The sequence below is a fragment of the Vulpes lagopus genome, chromosome 1 (genome assembly GCF_018345385.1).
Source record: "Vulpes lagopus strain Blue_001 chromosome 1, ASM1834538v1, whole genome shotgun sequence".
Lineage (NCBI taxonomy): Eukaryota > Metazoa > Chordata > Mammalia > Carnivora > Canidae > Vulpes > Vulpes lagopus.
The window spans coordinates 850814-872596 of record NC_054824.1 but is presented as its reverse complement, the minus strand read 5'-3'; positions in this window follow the sequence as shown (position 1 = coordinate 872596).

Here is a 21783-nt window from a genome sequence, read left to right as displayed (position 1 = left end):
TGTGTAGGTCTGATCTTCCCACATAGTTACAGGAGCCACGTGCACCCCTGCTTTTCAGTCCATTCTAGGACCTGACACCAGGTCCCAACCTTTCCAGTGAAGTTGAGTAATTTAATTTAGATGGTGGCAGTTCCCTCTGTCACCCTCCTAAGGGGCACAGTCACGATGCACCTTGCCAGGGGTGCCCGGGTCCCCTACCAGTGTGCTTTTTCAGCGCCTACTGCTTGTAGACGTTGTCAGGCACTGAGTAAGCCACTCATTACAAACCTACAAAACTAGGGAGCCTGGGTGACTCCGTCGGGGCAGCATTGCCTTTGGCTCAGGGCGTGACCCCGGGGTTCCGGTCCCGCATCGGGCTCCCTGCATGGAGCCTGCTTCTCCCTCTGCCTGTGTCTTTGCCTCTCTCTCTCTGTGTCTCTCATGAATAAATAAAGTCTTTAAAAATAAATAAAATATTAAAAATGTTTCTTAAAGTTAAAAAAAAAAAAAACCCAAGTATTCCTACATTCCAAAGCTTTTGGGTCTCTTCCTCTGAAGTATGTCAGGGAAGCTGGGCCAACTCAGTGACCTTGGCGTGCCCATCGTGAGGCCCAGAACGCGGTACGCTTTACGTGAGCCAGGACTGTCGCGTCTTCCCTTATCATCCAGCACCTGAGCAGTGATCGTCACTCCCCAGAATTCTACCAATATAATTTGGAGAAATTTAACAGTTATTTTCTTGGGTAAAACTGTACTTTTGTCTCTGCCTGCTGGGGCCGACCCCATACCAGCGTGGATGCCAGAAGAAGCAGAGGTGTTGATTCTGGAGGGTTCCTGGCAGCAGCTTGGGTGAAGCTGTTTCCATGTCTTCCTGCGGGAGCGGCCAGCCTCCAGCAGTATAGGAGGACGTCCCTGTGCCCAGGGGACTCTCTGGGGCTCAGGGTGAAGGCCAGGAGAGCTGTGTGCCTGTGCCAGACCCGGGCCTGCTCTGTCTGACGTCCGGACAGAGACAGCAGTTCAGCTTGTGTCTCATCCAGGCACTGTCTGGGCCAGACTTCACACGTCCCACAGACCCCGCCGGTGTTCCCAGTGCTCTGCACACACAAACCACAGCTCCCTCTTGAACTGGGGGGCGGGGAGGGGGGTCCTTGACGTCCACAGGACTCCTCTTCCTCTGGCCCTGCATCCCCTCCCTGATGGGTATCTAGACCCACCATGTGCTGTCCACTCCTCGATGCTGGGATCTGGGCAGACCACCCCGGGGGACACAGTGCTGAGTGTTTCTGGAAAGCAGCCGACTCAGGCAGAATGAGACCCCCGGGCATCAGGTTCACTCCCGCACTCTGGGTTTGGCCACGTGTATGGCCTTCGTCGTGCAGGCACAGAAGTTTGATTAATGTCAACACACCAGAAGCAGAATCTTTCCCATTCACCAAGTTTGAGTTCACAAAACTAATATTAACAATGCTGATTTGTTATTTTAACAATTAGAAATATTGTTCACAAAACCAGATAGTTCAAGTTTGCGTGGACGGCAAACGCTACCCTGTCACGAGAGGCAATGGCACTCGGCTGCAAACAAGCGTGTTTCTCACCCAGAAGTGCTCAGGAGCCAGTCGGCAGGAGAGGGGCTGATGTAGAAATAACATGAGAAGGAGACCAGAGGAGGCAGGTGTTTGCGGAAGCAGATGCTGTGCACAGTGTACGTGCCTCCCCTCCCGGGGAGATCTGGGAGTACTCCACAGAGGTGGCATTTGTGTTGGTTTGGGGGAAACCAAGGGTTTCAACAGATTCAGGCAGATTGGTTACTAAAAGAGTCACTAAAGCTCAAGGTGGCTTGGAGGGTTTGCGTGTCTCCTGAGCCAGCCCTTCCCCTGCTGATCCCTGGAGGGGCCATCCTGGGCCTGGCGCTGGTGCCCAAGTGCCCCAGCACGAGGCTGATGGTGGGGCCACCTGTGGAAGCCCTAGAGGTCACACAGGGCAAGTACTGCACAGAGAAGGAAGCCACTTCCTTCTGAGTATCAGTCCCCCCTCCTGAAAAATAGACCTATCGTTGCTCCTCATTGGGGTCCCTCCTCATCATTGGGGTCGCTCCTCATTGGGATCCCTAATCAGGGCTCCTTGTCATCGGGGTCCCTCCTCATCGAGGTCCCCCGTCGGGGTCCTTCCTCCTCATTGGGGTCCCTCATCGGCTGTGTCTGCCCTTAGGACACTGGCCCTGGTTCCCTATACTCCTCAAATCCCCATTTTCTCCCACTTGGCTGGCTTCTCACCAGCTCCATCCAAAGCTCCAATGGGATTCAGAATCTTTCACTTTATTATACCAAGTAATTAACTTTTCTCTGTTGTTCCCTCCCATTAAGGTATTCCAGGGGAAAGTCTTATTTTTCTTAAACTAGATGTCCAAATTGCTTTCCCCAACAAAGGCATTCTCTACCCAGGAGATCAATGCCCCGACACTGCTGAGGCACTAAAAGCTGCAGTAGGATTTTGCTCTACATGCAAATTATTTTCCCCTCTTACTTTTATGCCGATGATTCCCAAATATCTCCAGCCTCTGCCTCCTGGACAGCTTAGCACCAACACCCCACAGGCCACATCCCTTCACTTAACATCCCCTTCCACTCAAGCCTTCCCGTGGGTGCTCTGTCTTGAAAGGCAACAAGGGGATCCCAGACTCTAGAAACTTGAGGGGCACGTGCCAGCACTCACAAACCCATCCGTTGCACTACCTCCCGTGCTGCCCATGCCTGCCCTGTTACCCCCCGAGGACGTGCTGGAGACCATCTTCCTCTCGCCTCTCCAGCGCATCCTCTGAGCTGGAGAACTGTGCTCCCCAACCACTGGTCAGGTCATGTTATTCCTCTAAATAAGCACCTTCCATGCAAAGCACTCTGGTTCCTCCGCACGGTGTCCAGGGCCCTCCCCACACCCGCCAAATGTGGGAATGTGCCTCCCACATCATCTCGTGCGTAGGAGTTTCTGCACGTGAGAACAAGAGTTGGCGCCGTGTGAAGTAGGGAACACTTTGTCTTGCTCCTGCCTCTCATGTTCATCACTAAGCCATGTATTCTTGTTGACTTCCTAAGATTTATTTATTCCTTTTAGAGAGAGAGGAGAGCACAGAGGGAGAGGGAGAGAGAGTCCCAAGCAGACTCCGTGCTCAGCCTGACCCTGAGATATGAGCTGAGCAGAAACCGAGTCAGACCCTCCCCCGGCTGCTCCCCCCCCACACCCCGGGTGCCGCTCCTTGCTGACTTCTCACGGATATCTTCTAGTAGTTAGGACGTTTTCTTTGGACACTGCTCTGGCTGTGTGGCAAACTAAATATCTGGAGAACTAGTCCTCCCTGCAAACCCCTGGACGCATACCCTGAATTGCCCGGTCGGGAACCAAGGCATCCATGTGGGACAAAATGAAGAAAGAGCAGGAACGCAGAGGTTTATTTGGGGAGATGAAGCCTTGGGCTGCCCCTGTTGGGAGACGGGAGCCCTGAGGAGCTGGGTCATGGAGGGGTGACCTCTGAGAGGGCTGGGTGACAAAGGACACGGGGCTGGCCACAGCGGTGAGACCGGTGCAGTCCCAGGGGACCCTGTGCTCAGGAGGACCAGGTCCCATGTGTCATTTCTGACACTAGTTTTACCTTTGAAGTTACACTTTGTAAGTGAAGTCTGATGGGACAGTGGGGTCTGTGTGAGTGGAGGAGGCATGTGTGTGCCCTCCCACGGAGGGGGAGGAGGAGCGGGAGCGGGAGGAGGAGCGCGAGGAGGGAGGGGGAGCTGGAGGAGGAGTGGGAGTGGGAGGAGGAGCCGGAAGGGGAGCGGGAGGAGGAGCGGGAGCCGGAGGAGGAGCGGGAGCGGGAGGAGGAGCGGGAGGAGGAGGGGGAGGAGGAGCGGGAGCGGGAGGAGGAGCGGGAGGAGGAGGGGGAGGAGGAGCGGGAGGAGGAGCGGGAGCGGGAGGAGGAGCGGGAGCGGGAGGAGGAGCGGGAGGAGGAGCGGGAGGAGGAGCGGGAGGAGGAGCGGGAGGAGGAGGAGCGGGAGGAGGAGCGGGAGGAGGAGCGGGAGGAGGAGCGGGAGCGGGAGGAGGAGCGGGAGGAGGAGCGGGAGGAGCTCCCGCCCTTGCGCTGCGGGGTCTCAGCCTCCGCTCAGGCCCGGCCCACACGCCTCGTGGAGGGTCGAGGACGGTCGTGCGCCCCGCCCAGGGCCGCACCGCAGACACCTTGGCGGCGTCCAGCCCCGCGCGTGACCGGGCGGCGGGACGCTGGGGCCGGGCCGGGCCGCACGATGCACCGTCGGGGGCGCGGCCGGGACGGGAGGCCCCACGCCAGGCTCTGCCCCCCCCCTGCCCCCCCGGGCTTGCCCCGCGCACCCACCTGCACCGGGCGCGCCGCCTTCCTCCGGGGCCAGGCGCCACCGCCTCCGCGCTCGGCTTCTCCCCACGGGGCTGACGGGCTCGCGGCGCGGGTTCGAGGCCCTCCCCCGGCCCCGACGGACGCCTCGTGCGCAGGAGGCAGGAGCCGCCGTCGGTCCCGGCAGAGTCCGCGGGGGCCGGGCGGGGGCGTCCTCGGTCCGCGGGAGCGCAGCACCGACCCGCCGCCCGCAGCACGCCCGGACCCCGGACCCCGGACACCAGGACACCCGGACCCCGGACCCCGGACCCCGGACCCCGGCGGGCCACGTGCTTGGGCGCGTCTCGGCGCCCCCGGTTGTGCTTCCAGCGACTCGCTCGGACGAACTTGGGCTCCGGGAGCCGCGGCGGACGCGGGGGAGGGGTCGCCGGGGCGGGCGTTGCGTCCGCGGGACACGAGGTGGCGCTGCTCGGCCGAGCAAGGGGTGGCGGGCGCGGCGGCGGCGGGGGCGGGGGCGGGGGGGCTCAGGTGCCACTGCGGGGGGGGCTCAGGTGCCACTGCGGGGGGGGCTCAGGTGCCACTGCGGGGGGGGGCTCAGGTACCACTGCAGGGGGGGGGGCTCAGGTGCCACTGCGGGGGGGGGCTCAGGTGCCACTGCGGGGGGGGGGCTCAGGTGCCACTGCGGGGGGGGCTCAGGTGCCACGGCGGGGGGGGCTCAGGTGCCACTGCCGGGGGGGGGCCTCAGGTGCCACGGCGGGGGGGGCTCAGGTGCCACTGCGGGGGGGGGCTCAGGTGCCACTGCGGGGGGGGGGGGCCTCAGGTGCCACTGCGGGGGGGGGCTCAGGTGCCACTCCGGGGGGAGGCTCAGGTGCCACTGCGGGGGGGGCTCAGGTGCCACGGCGGGGGGGGGCTCAGGTGCCACTGCGGGGGGGGGGGCCTCAGGTGCCACGGCGGGGGGGGCTCAGGTGCCACTGCGGGGGGGGGCTCAGGTGCCACTGCGGGGGGGGGGCCTCAGGTGCCATGGCGGGGGGGGCTCAGGTGCCACTGCGGGGGGGGGGCTCAGGTGCCACTGCGGGGGGGGCTCAGGTGCCACTGCGGGGGGGCTCAGGTGCCACTGCGGGGGGGGCTCAGGTGCCACTGTGGGGGGGGTCAGGTGCCACTGCGGGGGGGGGGTCAGGTGCCACTGCGGGGGGGGGGCCTCAGGTGCCACGGCGGGGGGGGCTCAGGTGCCACTGCGGGGGGGGGCTCAGGTGCCACTGCGGGGGGGGCTCAGGTGCCACTGCGGGGGGGCTCAGGTGCCACTGCGGGGGGGGCTCAGGTGCCACTGTGGGGGGGGTCAGGTGCCACTGCGGGGGGGGGGTCAGGTGCCACGGCGGGGGGGGGGGTGAGGTGCCACTGTGGGGGGGCTCAGGTGCCACTGCGGGGGGGGGGGCTCAGGTGCCACTGCGGGGGGGGGGCTCAGGTGCCACTGCGGGGGGGGCTCAGGTGCCACTGCGGGGGGGGGCTCAGGTGCCACTGTGGGGGGGGTCAGGTGCCACTGCGGGGGGGTCAGGTGCCACGGCGGGGGGGGCTCAGGTGCTACTGCGGGGTGGGTCAGGTGCCACGGTGGGGAGTGCAGGAGGGGTCAGGTGCCACGGCAGGGGGCTCGGGTGCCACGGGGGGGGGGTGTCAAGTGCCACTGCAGGGGCGGGCCCACAGTCAGGTGCCAGTGCAGGGTGGGGGGGTGGCGGGTCAGGTGCCACGTGTGCTCCCCCCCGCAGTGCTCAGGGGCACAGAGGAGGAGCCGGAGCTGCAGGACCCACCCAGCGCTCCACCGGGCTCCACCAGGCTCCACAGGCTCACTGAGGACAGCGAGGACCAAGGGCAGTGACCGCCCAGGCAGCGGGGCCTCGGGAGGCCAGGGCCGCGGGTCTCCCCAGCGCCGTGCGACAAGGCTCTTTGTGTGAAGACCGCGATGGGCTTCCTCAGAGGGGTGCGGTGCAGGTGCGGGTGGGGGTGGCCGTGGAAGCCGCCCTCTGACTCAGCTTTTCGGGGCGCAGAGCCCACCTCCCTCAGGAGTCCTGTGAACCTGCCCCGCAGCTGCCACCAAGGCTCCGGGCCATGGGGCTCCCCACAGGCCTTGTAGAGGACGGGCCACGGGTGAGGCGGTGGCAGCCACAGAACCGTGGGCCTCGGGTCAGACCTTGGCCTGTCCAAGGAGGCCCCGGATGCCTGCAGAACGCTCTTCCCACTGTCATCTACTTACTCTAAAATAAGAGAACTTAATGTAAGTTCGAGCAGCCCGTCGTGACACTGGGGCCCCACCAGCGGTTAGAGTCCGTGCAGCCAGCAGGCACAGACTTATTATAAATATTAGATGCCGCCCCTCGAGCAAGCTCATTCATTTTCAAAGTCCGTTGCAGTCGCTAATTGCTCACGTCTGCGCACACCCCTGAGCCAGATGGTGTTATTAACTCCATTTCAGAGCGAGGGAGCGAACACGCAGAAAACCTGATGGAGGAGGAGAAGCCGGGTGTCGGCTCGCCCTTTCCAGGCACCCACTCCCCGGCAGGTGGGCCCCACGGGGCTGTCCCCCCCTCCAGGGTGCCTGCAGCAGCTCTGAATCCACCGTGGGACACCCTGCAGGCGGTCACCCTGGTGGACAGCATCCAAGCCCACCTCGTAGCAGCCCCAGGAAGGAGGCAGTTTTGAGGAGCAGGGGGCCCCGAGGGCGAGGTCACCCAGGCAGCAGGGCCAGCCTGCGGTCTGCATCCACCAGACACTCGGAAACCTGAGCCTGTTGGCGCCCGGGGCCGCTGGGCAGGAGAGCAGCCGTCTCCCGGCCGTCAGCCCACCTGTGTCCGTCCTTCGTGTCATTGACAGGACGCATCCCGTGGTGGCTCCTGCCCCAAGTGCACCTGCTTCACCGACCCGCCCTCCCTGCCCCCTTCAAAGTCACACTATTGCTTCAGATGCTCAAACAGCAGAGAGCGAGTCAGACATAGGAACGAGTGTCAGGGCTGGTGGCCCCGGAGGGTCCAGCTTCTTCCCTTTCCTAGTTGGTAAGTCAGGCGTCTCCGGCTTGGGTGGAAGTCACGTGGTCCGAACACTTAACTCCTCGGGGGGAAAGTGTTCGGTCCGCTGGGGGAGCTACCTGCTTCCGTGGGGCAGGCCGAGGCATCCCAAGCCTTGAGACCAGCCCCCGGCCTCACACGGGGGAGGCGGCAGCAGAGGGCTGGGGACCGAGGGCAGGGCCACCACGCAGGGGCGAGGAGGGCAGCCCATGGCCCCGGGGCTGGTGAGAAGGCGGGCACAAGGAGGACCATGGGGACGGGGGCTGGCGGGCTGACCGCTGGACAAGCCCAACAGGGGGGCGGCTAGGTGCAGGGCTGAGGGCGGTGTGGGGCGTCTCGGGGACTCCAGGAAGTGTTGGCGACGCCGACACCCTGGAGCAAGGCGCTGGGGCCGAGCGAGAGGAGGGCGCCGTGCCCATCGCAGGCGGTGGCAAAGCCAGGAGGCCTTCGAGCAGTGGGCAGTTCGTGAAGTAGTTAAATTCACAGCCTTCCCCAGGGAGCCGGGACGAGGGTGGGGGTTGGATGAGGGGGACAAATGGGGCCTCGCTCCTGAGCAGAGAAAGCGGTGTTTATGCATCTCAGGATATGGGAGAAGCAGGTAGTGCCAGCGCCCGTCCCCTCCCCGGGGGCCCCGGGGGACCCCACCTACAGACCGGAGAGACCCAGTTCTGCCATCACACCCTAGCCTGGGAAACAGGGCCGCCCCACGCCCGGGCACCTGGTGATCAAGAGGATGCCCATTTGCCTCTGTTTGTGCAGGGCTCGGCCGCGGCACCCCACGTCGGGGAGGTGTCATTGCTGCAGACACCTGCGCAGGCAGCCTCGAGGTGCGACATCCAGCCGGCAGACAAATGGTGGGGGTATGGCCTGGTGTGAAGCCGTCCCGTCCAGATGGTGGCTGAATCTCCAGCCCCGTTGCCGCATCTCTTCCGCCCGGGCTGGGGGACACCTGTCTTGCTGCCGGGGTCCCCCCGTGTGCCAGGTTCTGGCTGGCATGGGTCCTGACGGTGTTCCCTGCCTTCCGCCCGTGCCTGATGAGCCGTCCCCTAGTGCCCGGCCTCTGAGGGCCCCACGCTGCAAGTTCCCCAGCACACCAGTGAGACAAAGGTGCAGGCATCCAGCCTGCGTTCCCAAAGGGACTTTTAGGTCCCCTGATTTCCTGGTTTTGCAGACGTTTCCCCAAGTCTCACCCCCAGCATAATTCTTCCAGAATAGGTGTGGCCTCCAGGACCATGCAAAGTGGTGCATGGACACGAGGCCGCCCAGCCCTCCTTCGGCGCCCCGTCACCGGGGTCCGTTAGGGATGCAGCAGACGGGACAGTTTTCATATCAGTTTTGCTTTGTGTTACCACGAACCAGCGGCGCCTCCTCGGACAGAATGCCAGGCTGCAGAGAGGACAGTCGTCCGCCCGGGTGCTCGTGGAAGCGGTGGGAGGAATGGCTCAGGCCAGGCCGCTCCTGCCGCATCGGTTCACAGCAGTGGGCGTGGCAGCTGGAGGGAGAGCCCACGGGGCAGGAGCAGGGACAGGGATGGGGGCAGCCAGAGTGGCTGGGGTGGCCCAGGGCCAGGCCGAGCACACATCACTGTGGGCGGGGGCCAGGGCCTGCCCCGGGATGGAGGCGAGGGAGATGGACCCTGAGCCCCCGCAGCGCCGTGCTCGTGCCTGGTGACACCTGCCCTCCGGTGCATGGTGCATCCTCGTCGCCACCGGCCCTGGCGATCACCCCGCGGGGCAGGTGCCATCCCACACAGTGGTCAGGACCTCGCCGAGTCACGGAGCTACCAGGTGGACCAAGGGGCTGAGCCCCGTTTGAGCGACAAAGTGGGCAGGCTGGGTGGTCAGCAGGGGCCCCTGAGCGGGGATGGAGAAGGCCAGCGTGAGGGTCGCGGGCGGGGTGGCCGGCTCTGCAGCTGCCCAGGGAGTAACACAGATTTCCAAAATCCCCCGGGTCTGATTGATGGCTCTCCTCTCCTTGCTGGCTGGCCCCTCGCCGCTTCCAGGAAAGGCCTGGCAGGCTGCAAACATCTGGGCTAAATCGGCCCTGCTGGGACAGCGGGACAGAGAGGGACGGCCGGGAAGAAGCTGCCCTGGTGGGAATGCGCAGAGTCCCGGCCTCCTGGGCCACAGGGCTGACGTTTGTCCAACGGGAATTTCTGCGTCCCCAGGACTCGCCTCATTTCCATTCCTTCCCAGTGAAGCTTGTGGCTGTAATTCCTGTTGCGGCTCCAGGGTCATAACCAAAGACACCTGACTTCACCTGCCACACGCTTCTGCTGGGCTGCTAATCCTTGTCTTTCCTTTTGGGCTCCAGGAGTTCTTTGCATATTAAGGATACAGGTTGTGACAGGAGATGAAATAGGTGTTTTTCTCATTGTCGGTGTTGGCTTCCTCATACGCTGATGGCAGTTTTTCATGTAGAAGTTTTATTTTCATGTAGTTGGACTTATAAATTATCCTTTTACTGCATTTGGATTTTTAGTTTGAATTAACAAAGTCTTCCCTTGGTGACAAATTTATAAAGAAACCGGCCCGTGATTTCCATCAGTGCTTTTCATGGTTGTATTTTTAACAGTTAAGTATTTGACTCCTAGGGAATTTATTTTGATGTAGAACATGAGATTTGAGTGTGGCTTTTGTTTTTTTTATTATTTATTTGCTGGGTAGCCACTCAGCCATCCTGATGCCGTTTACGCATCAGGTTTTCGCTACTAATCTGAGATGTCACCTGTGTTGTATGCCAGTTTCTCACATATTTCTGTGTTTACCTGTACTTTCTGCAGTTTTACGTTGTGGGTGCCTGTTCATGAGCCAGCACAGCAGGGTTTTAATTATTGAGACTGTTATATGATTGAAGAGCAAATAGGGCTACTGATTTTTCTTAACTCTTCCTTTAAGGATTTTCCTGCCTATTCTTGTTGTTGGTTTCTTTTTCTATTTAAACTTTAGGATCAGACTGTCTACTCCTCTCCCCACAATAAAAAAAAAAAAACAATGCAAAGATCCAGAAAAACCTTAAACCATCTTTATTTTTATTCATTTAGTGCATATTCAGTAATGCATTGATTTATAGAGTAGGTTGGGAAAGACAGAGGTTCTCCTCACTTGTTCAGACTTTCATATATGAATTTTTATATGAATGCCTTTAAACGTGTTTCTTACATAGATTTTAACTTTCTTAAGCTAATTCCTGATGCTGATCTTTGTTTTTTGGCTAATTAAATAGGGGTATTTTTTTTTCCTATTCTAACTTATAAAGCTGTTCATTTCTTTACGTTAATGTTATATTCTGATATCTTACTAAATTTTCTTACTATTTGGTTTTCACTTGATATTGTCTTTGGGTTGAAATAGATGTATTTTTAAAAAAGATTTTATTTATTTATTCATGACAGGCACAGAGAGAGGGGCAGAGACACAGGCAGAGGGAGAAGCAGGCTCCATGCAGGGAGCCCAACGTGGTACTCGATCCCGGGACTCCAGGATCACACCCTGGGCTGAAGATGGCGCTAAACCACTGAGCCACCAGGGCTACCCGAGATAGATGTATCTTAACATGTTAAGAAAATATCGAATCCTATTTTATTAAAGTTTTTAATGCTTGATTTTTTTTTTTAAGCTTTGGTGAAGATGATCCCATTTTTTAAAATCCTCTGATCTGTTACAAGATAAAGTACCCATAACCAGCTTTTGAAACCAAGTTTTTGAATTTTATTTTGACACATAATTATGTGTAGCTGCAGCCTGAAGCATGTGTCATTCAGAACCCAGTTTTCCATAAAGACATACTGCTGTCTTATGCAGTGAGAGTTCAACAGCAGCTTGAATTAATTTAACAAAATATGCTAGCAGAGGAAACTTAGAGCTACTGCAATCATGCTGTCATTTAAAAGCTTACATTTTCCTGAGTCTGAAACAGAATTTATGCATAAAATAAATACAGTTATACTTGAATGAATAAAGCAATGTTCAGTGTGTCATCTTAAATTCTTCCCTGAATAAAGCAGGTGTGTATGGGTGGAAGGGCAGGGGTTGGTTTGTGGGCAGGTAGATGATAAAAAGATGAAGTCAGTAAATTTACACGGGCATGATGCACACTTTTCAAACCCTTTGTAAAAGTGAAATAAGAAGGAAGAAAGCAAGTGAGTAGGAAAGTTGAGTGTGCAGATGCTACCGTGAAGACGGGCCTGCAGGAGCCCTGGTCTCCGTGGCAACCGCGCAGGGAGGGGCGGCGAGGAGATGCCCCAGCGCCCGCCCATTTCCATCTCTGAAACACCTTTGTGTCCTGAGCTCGTTTGTCAACCTCTCGATTCTGCAGAATCACATTACGGTTTTGTGGTGATTGCAAACCCAGAGTAGAAAAACATTTCTGCCTCCACGGGACAGAGCGGGCACTTGCCATTAAAAGGAAGCAATCTTCAGGCTTTAAAAAATATCTATGTATCCCCTGGGATTCAGCGGGGGCACGAGGAGACGGATCCCCGCGTCTGGACTCATAAATCTCTAGCATCGCATCCAGCATCCAGGGTTTGATGTTACTTGGGCCCTGGCGGTGTCTTTCAGTGGTCTACCACGGGGACATCTGGGTTATTTGTGTCCTTTGCGGTGAGGCTGGCAATAAATATATCACCTGGGCGTTGGGGCAGCTGAGAAAGACCCATGGAATTGAGAGCTAGTCACCTGAGGGCACATGTCCCTCCTCCCGGGCTGCCTTCCATGGAACACCTGCCCAGCGATCGCACCCCCGCCCCAGTGGGGACCCTGGGGGCCTGGGGCTTGAGGGGGTGGCTGCGAACTGCGGTGGAGCTCTGCACCTGCTCAGCACGGCTCCTGGCTCGCCGCCGTACCCCAGCGGGGTTCACTCTTGTTCACACTCATCAACGATTCCTTACGATGGGATGGGTCTTGAGGCTTTGGTGCGGATGTGTCCCCCAAAGGGCAAACACTGCCACCAAGCTGGAGCTCGTCAGCCCGGCACCGGTGGGAGGGTGTTTCCCGGTCTCCATCTGCTACTCCTTGATTTAAGTCCTTCAGGTGCCGTGAGGCCGAGGCCTGCGTGCTGCGAGGGGAGAGGAGGCCGCGGTGGCTGCAGGACAGTGGATCCCATTCAGAGGCTGCACGTCCAGATGAGCCGTGGGAAGTGAGGAGCCCAAGCACGCTTCCAGCATGTTCTGGGGCGAGGGCGGCGGGGCACGGGAGCGAGGTGGCCCAGGGCAGAGCTTCGTGGGTGGTGTCCAGGAGCGCGTGATAAAGACGCAGCTGTCAGACCTGCGGGGCCTTTCTGCTCCTGGCCTGGTGGGCATCACCCAGGGCTCTGTGCTCTCCGCGGCCTCCCACTGCACCCGAGGGCCTGCGGTGCACACGGGGACTCTGCAGACCCAGCGACGTGGTCTATGTGCCCTGCGGCTTGGATGTGGGCAGTGCATTTTGCTCCTTTATTCCCCGCACTCTGAAAGGACCGGTGTCCGTAGGATTTACTGTCTGTATAATCAACCAAGCATCGGATGAGCGGAAACCCTCCAAGACAGTCCTGCGAGCCCGGCATGCAGGTGGGGAACCCACGATCTCAGGCCAGACGTCGTCTTCGCTTGGGCCTGGGTTGCCTGGAGGACAATCCAGACGCACTCAGCCCAGTCGGGAGACCTGTGTGGATCGGATGTATCCCCGGCGAGGAGCAGCTCCTTGGCGTGGGCCAAGGGATTATGTAAAGTGAGTGTTATTTATTTATCTTTCCCAGAAAACAGAAAACTCACTCTTACGCACTTGCCATCCGACTTGGCAGGGGCTGAGATGAGGTGGTGACACTTCCATGTATACGGAGGGAGTTTGAAAACATTCGCAGCAAATTGAAACTAATCTTGACAGATACGTGCCCAACAGAGGGCCGCAGCCAGGGATCAGCCAGGGATCCCTCGGGAGGTGCCAGGGGGCGTGCGCAGGGCGGCCTCGCGGGGAGCCCTTCCTCCGGGCCCAGCCCCGGGGCTCCCAGGCCGCAGACCAGCGCCCGCGGCAGGTGCACCCCGGAAGGGAAGCCGCACCCGAGCCGGCCTCAGTGCGGGCCGTGGGGGCGCCTCCGCCGGCTGGTGCCTGCCCCCGCTCACCTGGCGGCCCGGCCCAGCGCCCAGCATCACACCTCATCAGTCTGCCGCCCCGCACGGCCCCTCCTGCCAGCGCGGCCTCCGCTTCCAAAACACAATCTGTCCCGCAGGACAGGCCGAGCCAGGCGCCCGCCCGCCCCGTCCCCGTCCCCGGCCCCGTCCCCGCAGCCTCCGCGGTGCCTGCACCTGGACTCCGGCGGCCCCGAGGGCCCTTAAGCCGCTTTTCCCTCCGAGGGGGGATTCTTCGGAGCGATCCGCCTTTGTGCCGCAGCTCGGGGGCGCGGATCCGCCAGGCTCGCCCCGGCTGCGGTGACCTGGGGTGCGCCCTCGGCCCACGAGCGGTTGTGCCAAGGCCCCGGGCGCCCGGCACGAGTGGGCGGCCCCGAGTGGGCGGCGGAGGCGGCGCTGCGGGGCGGGAGGGTCGGGTGAGTCCGGGTCTGAGCCTCCATCTGTCAGGTGAGTCCGGGTCGGCGCCTCCATCTGTCAGGTACCCCGGCCGCGGAGCACCTGCGTGTGGGAGCAGCACGTCCAGGGCAGCGAGGAGCCGGAGGGAGGCTATGGGACGTCGTCCGGGGACGGGGGTGTCACCAGCCCCCCGGTCCCCCCGTCCCCCTCCCCCCGAGGAGGCTTCGGGCCCCGCTGTGGCTTCCGACGGAACCTCCGTCCTGCCCCAGGGGAGGCCCGTGTGCGCCCGTGGGGGAGCCTTGGCACCCAGGGCAGGGCTGTCGGCCGCCCACGCCCCCCCCCCCCAACACAGGTTTGTGCAGCTCGGAGGCGGGGAGGGCCGTGTGCCCCGGGCCTGCGCCCCTGGGGCAGGGCAGCGTCACTGCCCCCTGGAGACACCGCGGCCCAGCGCAGGCCTCTGACCCGTGGTCCCTGGGGACCCACTGCCGCGGGGGGGTGGCGTGGGAGGGGTCGAACACCTCCCCGAGGCAGGGGATCCCGCGCCGGGGCCTGTAGGCTACACCCTGTGGCTGTGCACCTCCCCCGTCGTGGGGAACCTGGCACGCCCCCCCTCGCCCCTTTCCCTGCCCCCTTCCCACCTTCCTGGGGCCTCCTGGGCCCTCAGGTCCCTCAGGTTTCCTGCCCAAGCGTGCCCTGCCCGCCCCCAGCTCCATGACCTCCGCCCTCACCGCCCAGAGCTGCAGCCAGATCGGCTGTGTCCACCTGCCAGTTGCCTTCGAGTGAAATTTCCACGCTGCCCCTGAAGCCTTCAGGCGGCCGAGTGCCCACTGCGCCCACCACAGCATCACAGCCGCCCTCCCGTGGGTGGTGGCCCCGAGGGGACGCGTAGCTCAGGGGCAGGAAGGGGGTGGACGGTCTGCACAGGGAGCCCTGGGCTGGGCGCCCCCCCAAGCGTGACCCCAGCTGCGTGCGCCCCACAGGAGATGCCACCTGCATGGGCAGCGGCGGGGTGTTGCCTTGCAGAAGTGGCTCATCTGTCCCCGCATGCCCTGCGGAGGCCCATGTGTGAGGCCCATGCGTGATGCCCACCGAGGCTAAGGGGCAGGGCACGAGCCCTGCAGGACGCCACCCCGGGATGACTTTGTGCCTTGCAGCGGGCTGCATGTCCCTTTGCCTCTGCCCGGTTTGCTCTTGCAGATGAGAGAAGTAGCGGGCGGCCCGGAGGCCACATCAGGGCAGGGGCCGGTCAGACCCTGGGCCTGTCCCACCTCCGCAGCACTCTTTCCCAGGGCCTGGGGGCAAGTCCTGCCCCCCACGCGGTGCTCCATGCCAGGCAGCCACATCCTCTCCATGGGCAGGTCCTTATGGTTAGAAACACAGTGTCTAACACGTCTGAAAAGTCAGCAAGTGCCCAGCAGGAACGTGGACGGGGAGTCCATCTGTCCCCTGGGCCCCCAAGATCCCAAGAGCCACTCGGCCGGGTGCCACGGCCAGGGATCCGGGCAGGGGCCCTGCCCCCAGGGATGAGCTCCTGGTCCCCAAGCTGCAGGCTCCTTACCTACAAGACAGGGATGAAAACTGTTTTATGTCACTCCTGTGCTCAGACAGGCAGCAACTCCACGCAGTACACGGTCCAAGCGGGGACCCCCCGCGCCCCCTCCAGCCTCCCACTGCCCAAGCCTGCAAACCTCGAAGACACCAGTTCCTCCCACAAACCACTGGCTGGTGGCCCTCGGGCGGGGCCCAGAAACGGGGCTGGGACTGACAGGTGGTGCGGCCTGGGGATGAGCCTGGAGCGCCAGCCTGCGAGGTGCAGTGGCGGCCAGAGCGGAGCCTGGGGTCAGGAAGCGGCGGGGCCTGGGCAGCTGCCCTCGGACGAGGGGCCTTAGATCGTGGGCTGAAGTGGGGGGCAAGCTGCTCACAACATGGGCTTGGGGCTCCCGACCTGGGGCCCCAGCACCCGGGGCAGGAGGACCTGCCGGCCGGCTGCCAGGAGGGCAGTGTGGAGCCGGGCCTGGGGAAGGGAGCAGGGCCCGGGGTGGCTGCGAGCCCAGCGCGGCCTCCGCACGATCGGAACCACCAGAAACAGTCTGAGCACAAAGAGGTTCAAGCTCAGGACCGCAAGGCTCCCCCAGGGCTGGCGTTCCCTGTCCACGTGGGTGGGCACTCGCAGTGCGGCCGCGGCTATGGGCATCAGATATTCTGAGTATCCGCTTGGGTTTGGTTAGTCTCCTGCGTCGCCGGGTTGATGCCCACAGAGCGGCCACAGGATCTGGTTCAGGGTGTGCGGGCGCTTCGCCGACCTCCAGGCCCTGTGTGAGAGCTCAGGGTTGGACCAGGCGGTGATCCGGGCCGGGCCTGTTCACCTGCCGGGGCCCCCGGCACCCCCAGCACAGCCCACGCTGCTCCCTCCGTGCCCGCTGCAGACACCAGGCTTGAACCCGCGCCGTCTAGAGGGTCTAGAGGACGCCCAGGACGCCTTCCTAGCTTGGCTTCCTGGTGAAGGCGAGGGGGTCGGGCGGGTCAGCCGCCAGCCCCCCCGTGACCGCCTGCGCCCGGGGAGCACTTCTGTGGGGAGGTTACTTTTTAAGCCCTTTGGAAGGAATTCTTCAGATGGAGTATTAGCGCTTGTTGGGCGTGTGCGCTAAGTGTCCTCTCCTGCTCTGGTTCACAGAAGTGGTTTGACGAGTCCCGTTTGCACCTGTTTGCACCTCTGATGCCCTCACGCAGTCGTCAAAGTGGGAACCAGCGTCTGCACACAACCTGTTCACTTTACCGGGTCGGATTTATTCGTCTGCTGGGGGACATGTTTTGTGTATTTTAAAATAACTTTCCCCCTGTGATCTTAAAGATGTTTCCCTGTATTTACTTCCAAAATCTTCCAAAATTAACATTTTGCTTTTTCCTTTTATGGCTTTATTCCCCCAGGAATGTATAAACAAGTCTGAGGAATGTAATTTCATCACAGCCGACTTGCCCAGCGTCTGCTTTATCATGATCTTCATCACGCGTACCTGTGTAAGTGTGCGCTGCAGAGGCGTTAAATACACTCACAACATGTGTGACCGTCACCATGTCGTCCCCCAGACCCGTTTCCTCGCCTGCACTGTAACTCTGTCCCCGTTAAACGCTGACCCCTGACCTCCCCTCTGCCTTCCATCTCCGGGAGTTTGCTGTTCCGGGCGCCTTGCACACAGGCTGTCCCACGCACCTGTCCTGCGCCTGCTTGTCGTGCTGAGCATCACGGGTTCAAGGCCCACCGATGTGGTACCGTCTCATCTTCCTTCCCTTGTGGGGCGGGATACTCCCTCCATGTAGGTCATGGTCATGCTGTTCGTCGGGTCGCCTGCTGACGGACCTTTGGGTTGCTTCCCTCTTGCGAAAAATGCTGCCGTGAGCATCTGTGCACACGCACCTGTGCGAGTCCCCGCTCTCAGGCATCCTGGGCCTACCTCGGGACGAGGGACTGTGGGTCAGACCATAATTCTGTGTTTGACTTTTTGAGGAGCCATAGGCTGTTTTCTGCAGCAGCCACACTGCTTTGCACTCCTGCCCACAGCGCACGAAGGCTCCACGTTCTCCACATCCTCTCCAACATTTGTTTTCTCTCCTAAAAATACTGTCTGCTAGACATCCTGGCCGGGGTGGAGCAGTACGTCACCGGGGTCTTCGTTTGCGGTTCCCTGATGACTAATGATGGGGAGCAGTTTTGTGTGCTTGTTGGTCCTTTGTATGTCTTCTTTGGAGAAATCGTTCAAGTGCTCTGCCCGTGTTTTAATTTTCTTGTTTGTTTCTGTTCAGTTGTAGGAGTTCTTTATATACTCTGGGTACTGATCCCTTATCAGATATATGTTTGTAGATATATTCTTCCGTTTTGTAGGTTGTCTCTTTGCTTTCTTGGTAGTGTCCTTTGAGGAACAAAAGTGATTATTTTTGTCATAATTTATTTGTTTTTCCTTTCGTTGCCTGAGCTTTTTAAAAATTTTTTATTTATTTTTATTGCCTGTGCTTTTTAAAAATTTTTATTTTTATTTTTTTTATTGCCTCTGCTTTTGATGTCATCTCAGAGGTTACCTTTTCACAGTGCTTTCTTCCTGTAGTCCTGGCCCTTGCTGTGTCGTATGCCCACATTCCAGAAATGTGTGCCCGTTTCTGGTTCCCCGCCGAGTCCTTGCGCCACCTGCTGTGGCTGCAGGGCAGGCCCGACGCCGCAGGGCTGGCACCACCGCCTTCCCTGTCCTCCCTCCTCCTCTCACCTGTTCTTTGCTGTTCTTCCGGTTTGTGCTAATGACATTCAGGATCAGCTCGTCAGGTTCCGTAATAAACCTTAAGAGAATTCTGGTCGGAATGGCATTTATTTATTTATTTATTGAGAGGGAGAGAGGTGGGTCACAGGGAGAGGGAGACAGAATTGCAAGCAGACTGTGCTGAGCGCGGAGCTCGACACGGGGCTCCATGTCACGACCTCCAGATCATGACCGGACCTGAAAACAAGAAGCGGGTGCTCAACTGACAGCACCCTCCAGGCGCCCCTAGAACGACGTCTACCTCGTAGGCCCTTAAGGCGGAGAATTGCTACACTCACAACACTAGTCCTCGCGTCCATAAATGCAGCGTGACACCGTGCTCTGCTCCAACCTGCTTCGTATGCTCCGCGATGTCTGGACTCCACGTCCCCAAAGATCCTGCTTTTATTTGCAGACTCACTGAGATTTTAAAAATATCTCGCTACTGCTCGTGATATATTCTTTTTCCTATTACATCTAATAATTGGCAACTAGTGGTTATAAGAATGCTACTAGTTCTGGTAAATAGATCTTAATGACTTCCTCCTCGCTTGTCCTCTGTTTCAATTTCTCTTAAAAAATTCACCCTAACATCTTAACATGCATATAATTTCATTTTTAACAAATGAGAATCTGTTCAGTATTCCTATCCTTCCAAACAGGAAAAAGATTTTGGCATTTAAACTACGTACATTTAAACACGAAGTTAGTCTCGCTCCTTCCCCTCTAATCCCCTTCACTATTTCTTCTATTCCCCGGGTGAGTGAGACCATGTGATGACTGTCCTCCCGCGACTTCCCTCACTCAGCATCATGCCCTCCAGTTCCACCCACGTCAAAGCCCACGGTGGGTGCTCGTCCTTCCTGACGGCTGAGCGATACCCCACTGTAGCTATAGGACCAGTCTTCTGTACCCATCATCTGTCAAAGGACACCGAGGCTCCTTCCACGGTTTCCTCTCGTTCTTAAATGACGTTTGATGGAGATAACACCCAGGCTCGTGTTGGTTTCCTCTCCCCTCTGGTAACGTCAGCGCGGTGTCCCTCCTGGCAGCTGACAAGTGTGCGGAGCTTCTAGGTGCTGTCTTCTCGCCCAGGGGTGGCTAGGAGCTGCCCTCTGTGCGACTGCAGGGGCGGACATGGGGGTGCACGGGGGGGCGCACAGGGAGTGGACGTGAGGCACACGGGGGCCGAGGTGGGGACGCACAGGGGGTGGACGTGGGGGCGCATGAGGGGGCTCATGGGGGGGCGCACGGGGGGGTACACGGGGGGATGGACATGGGGGCACATGGGGAGCACACGGGGGCAAGGGGGGGCGGACATGGGGGCTCATGAAGGGGGGACACGGGAGATGGACGTGGGAACACATAAGGAGTGCATTGGGGGGGCATGGGGGGGCGGACGTGGGGGCACATGGGGGTACACGGGGAGCGCACGGGGGGCAGACGTGGGGGCACATGGGGCATGCATGGGGGGTTGGACGTGGGGCACATGGGGGAGCGCATTGGGGGGTGCAGCCACACTTCGTCCTGCGCGCTTGGGCCCTTGGGCTCTAGTTTGTGAAAACGCTGAGCTGTTTGTCCGTCGAGGCCTGGTCCCCACGAGCCCCACGGGTGGGTGCCCGTAACCGCTGGAAGCCCCAGTGAAAGCTCTTCTTGTCCTCAGGACCGTCTGAAGCGGCGGGGGCTCCCCTGCGATCCGTCTGCAGCTCCTCCCATCTTAAAAATCTTAAAAATGTCAAATTTCTGACTGCATCTTCATGTCCCCCGATTTTTAGAACCTCTGTTTTCCGTCACTGGTTCTGTTTTCAGAATGGACGCTGTTCCTTCGTGTCCTCCCAGACTTGCGTATTTTACGGTGTCTCCCGCCTTCCCTACGACCCGTTTCCCCGGAGAGACCGTGGCCTCCCAGCCACGCGTGCGCGGCCGTGACTGTGCAACTGAGGACGTTTCCACCGCGACCGGGGCTCGAGGTTCATGGCCAAGCCCGCCCTGCAGAGGCCCTTCTGCCCCCAGGGCCTGGCTCCCGCTGCTGCCGGCCCAGGGCCTCTCCTCCCAGGGGGGCCACATTGCCTCTGCTGTCCCTCAGGCAGAAATTTCCGGAAGGGAGGGATTTCCTGGCCTGTCCCTGTCCATTGGATTCTCTCCTCCGTGGATCCTCGGCCCCTGGGGTCGTAGAGCTCGTCCCGGGAGCGTCAGTCTCCACACTTCATTTCTTTGGTTCCTGTGGGGTGAAGACCCCTTAGCGTGGTGCTGGGGTCTGGGATGTGCATTAGGTCTCTGATGAGAGACAGACGCGTCTTCTGTGGTCAGGAGGGGACTTCTGGAGAGGGTGGGGGCGCGTTGCCGGGCGAGATGAGTGGCCTGGTGGGGTCCATCCCACCCCTGACCTCGTGGGGCGGGCCAGGGGCTGGGGGTGGGGTCCAGGCCCCAGTGGCCGACGCTGCCGTGGGTCAGGCCTATGGGATGAAGCCTCCAGGAAAACCCAGAGGACGGGTGTGTGAACAGGTGGGCCCTGGGGAGAGTGGCCCGTGGAGAGGGAGCAGAAGCTCCGCACCCCTCGCGTGCCTGCCCAAGTGTGTCCCCCATGCGGCTGCTCCCCTGGCCTGCTCTGTCACAGAGATCTCGGAGCCGCTCTTGTGCTTGGCCCCAAGGGGCTGGGGAGCCTCTGATCTACAGCTGATGGGGCCAGAAGCCCAGACGGCAGCAGGGCTGGAGACTGGCCTCTCTGGGGGGCAGGCGGTGGGGCCGAGCCCCCAGCCCCGGGGTCTGACTCTACGCGGCCCGTGGTGTCAGAGCTGAGCTGAGCTGCAGGACCCGCAGCTGGTGTCTGGGCACGTCCCCCACTGGGCAATGAGCGCAGAACCCCAATACGTAGCTTTCCTGTCGCAGCCATGTCGGGGGTTGCGGGGATCTGAAAATCAGGGCCTCCCTCCGCGGCATCCCCGTGGGCTGCGGCACTTTACCATTACACGTTCATTCCTGCGGCTAGTGCCTGTGCAGCGGCCGTCCTTCCTCAAATGCAGGTGAGCGAGGATGGATCGCTCCCCACGGGGAGGGCCTCTCCCGGCCGCGGGTCCTGGGGGGGCCACCAGCAGGCGGTGAGGACAGCGGGCTCCCGAGCCACCGCCGCGCCACGAGGCTCATCTGCGTCCAGAGGCGCTGCGTGCACGAAACACCAGATTTTGAAGACATATGTGGAAAAAGACACTGAAATATCTCATCAATAATCATGTTGTATTGATGGCATGTCGCAAATGACAGAATTCTGGATGGAGTCTTTGGCTAAAGTGGATTTCCCCATTTCTTCTAATTTTTGGATGTGGCTCTGGTCGTGTCTGTGTTGGGGGCGCGTGTCCAGACGCGAAGCCCCGCGGGGCTGCGGGCGCGGGGAGCCCAGGGTCCAGCGGGGCCCCGCCGGCCGTGCACCTGCTCCCGAGGGCCCAGCTCGCATCCCGTCCCGCGTCGGCCGCCCGTGGGGCAGCAGGTGCCACGCGCCGGGCCCTCGGCCTCCCGGTCTCCGCGCCCCGCCACGTCCTTGCGTGAACGCCGCAGACGATTAAGCTGTGATTTTGCTCTGGTCTTTCACGGTGTGGTGGCCGCGAGCCGCGCCGCCTC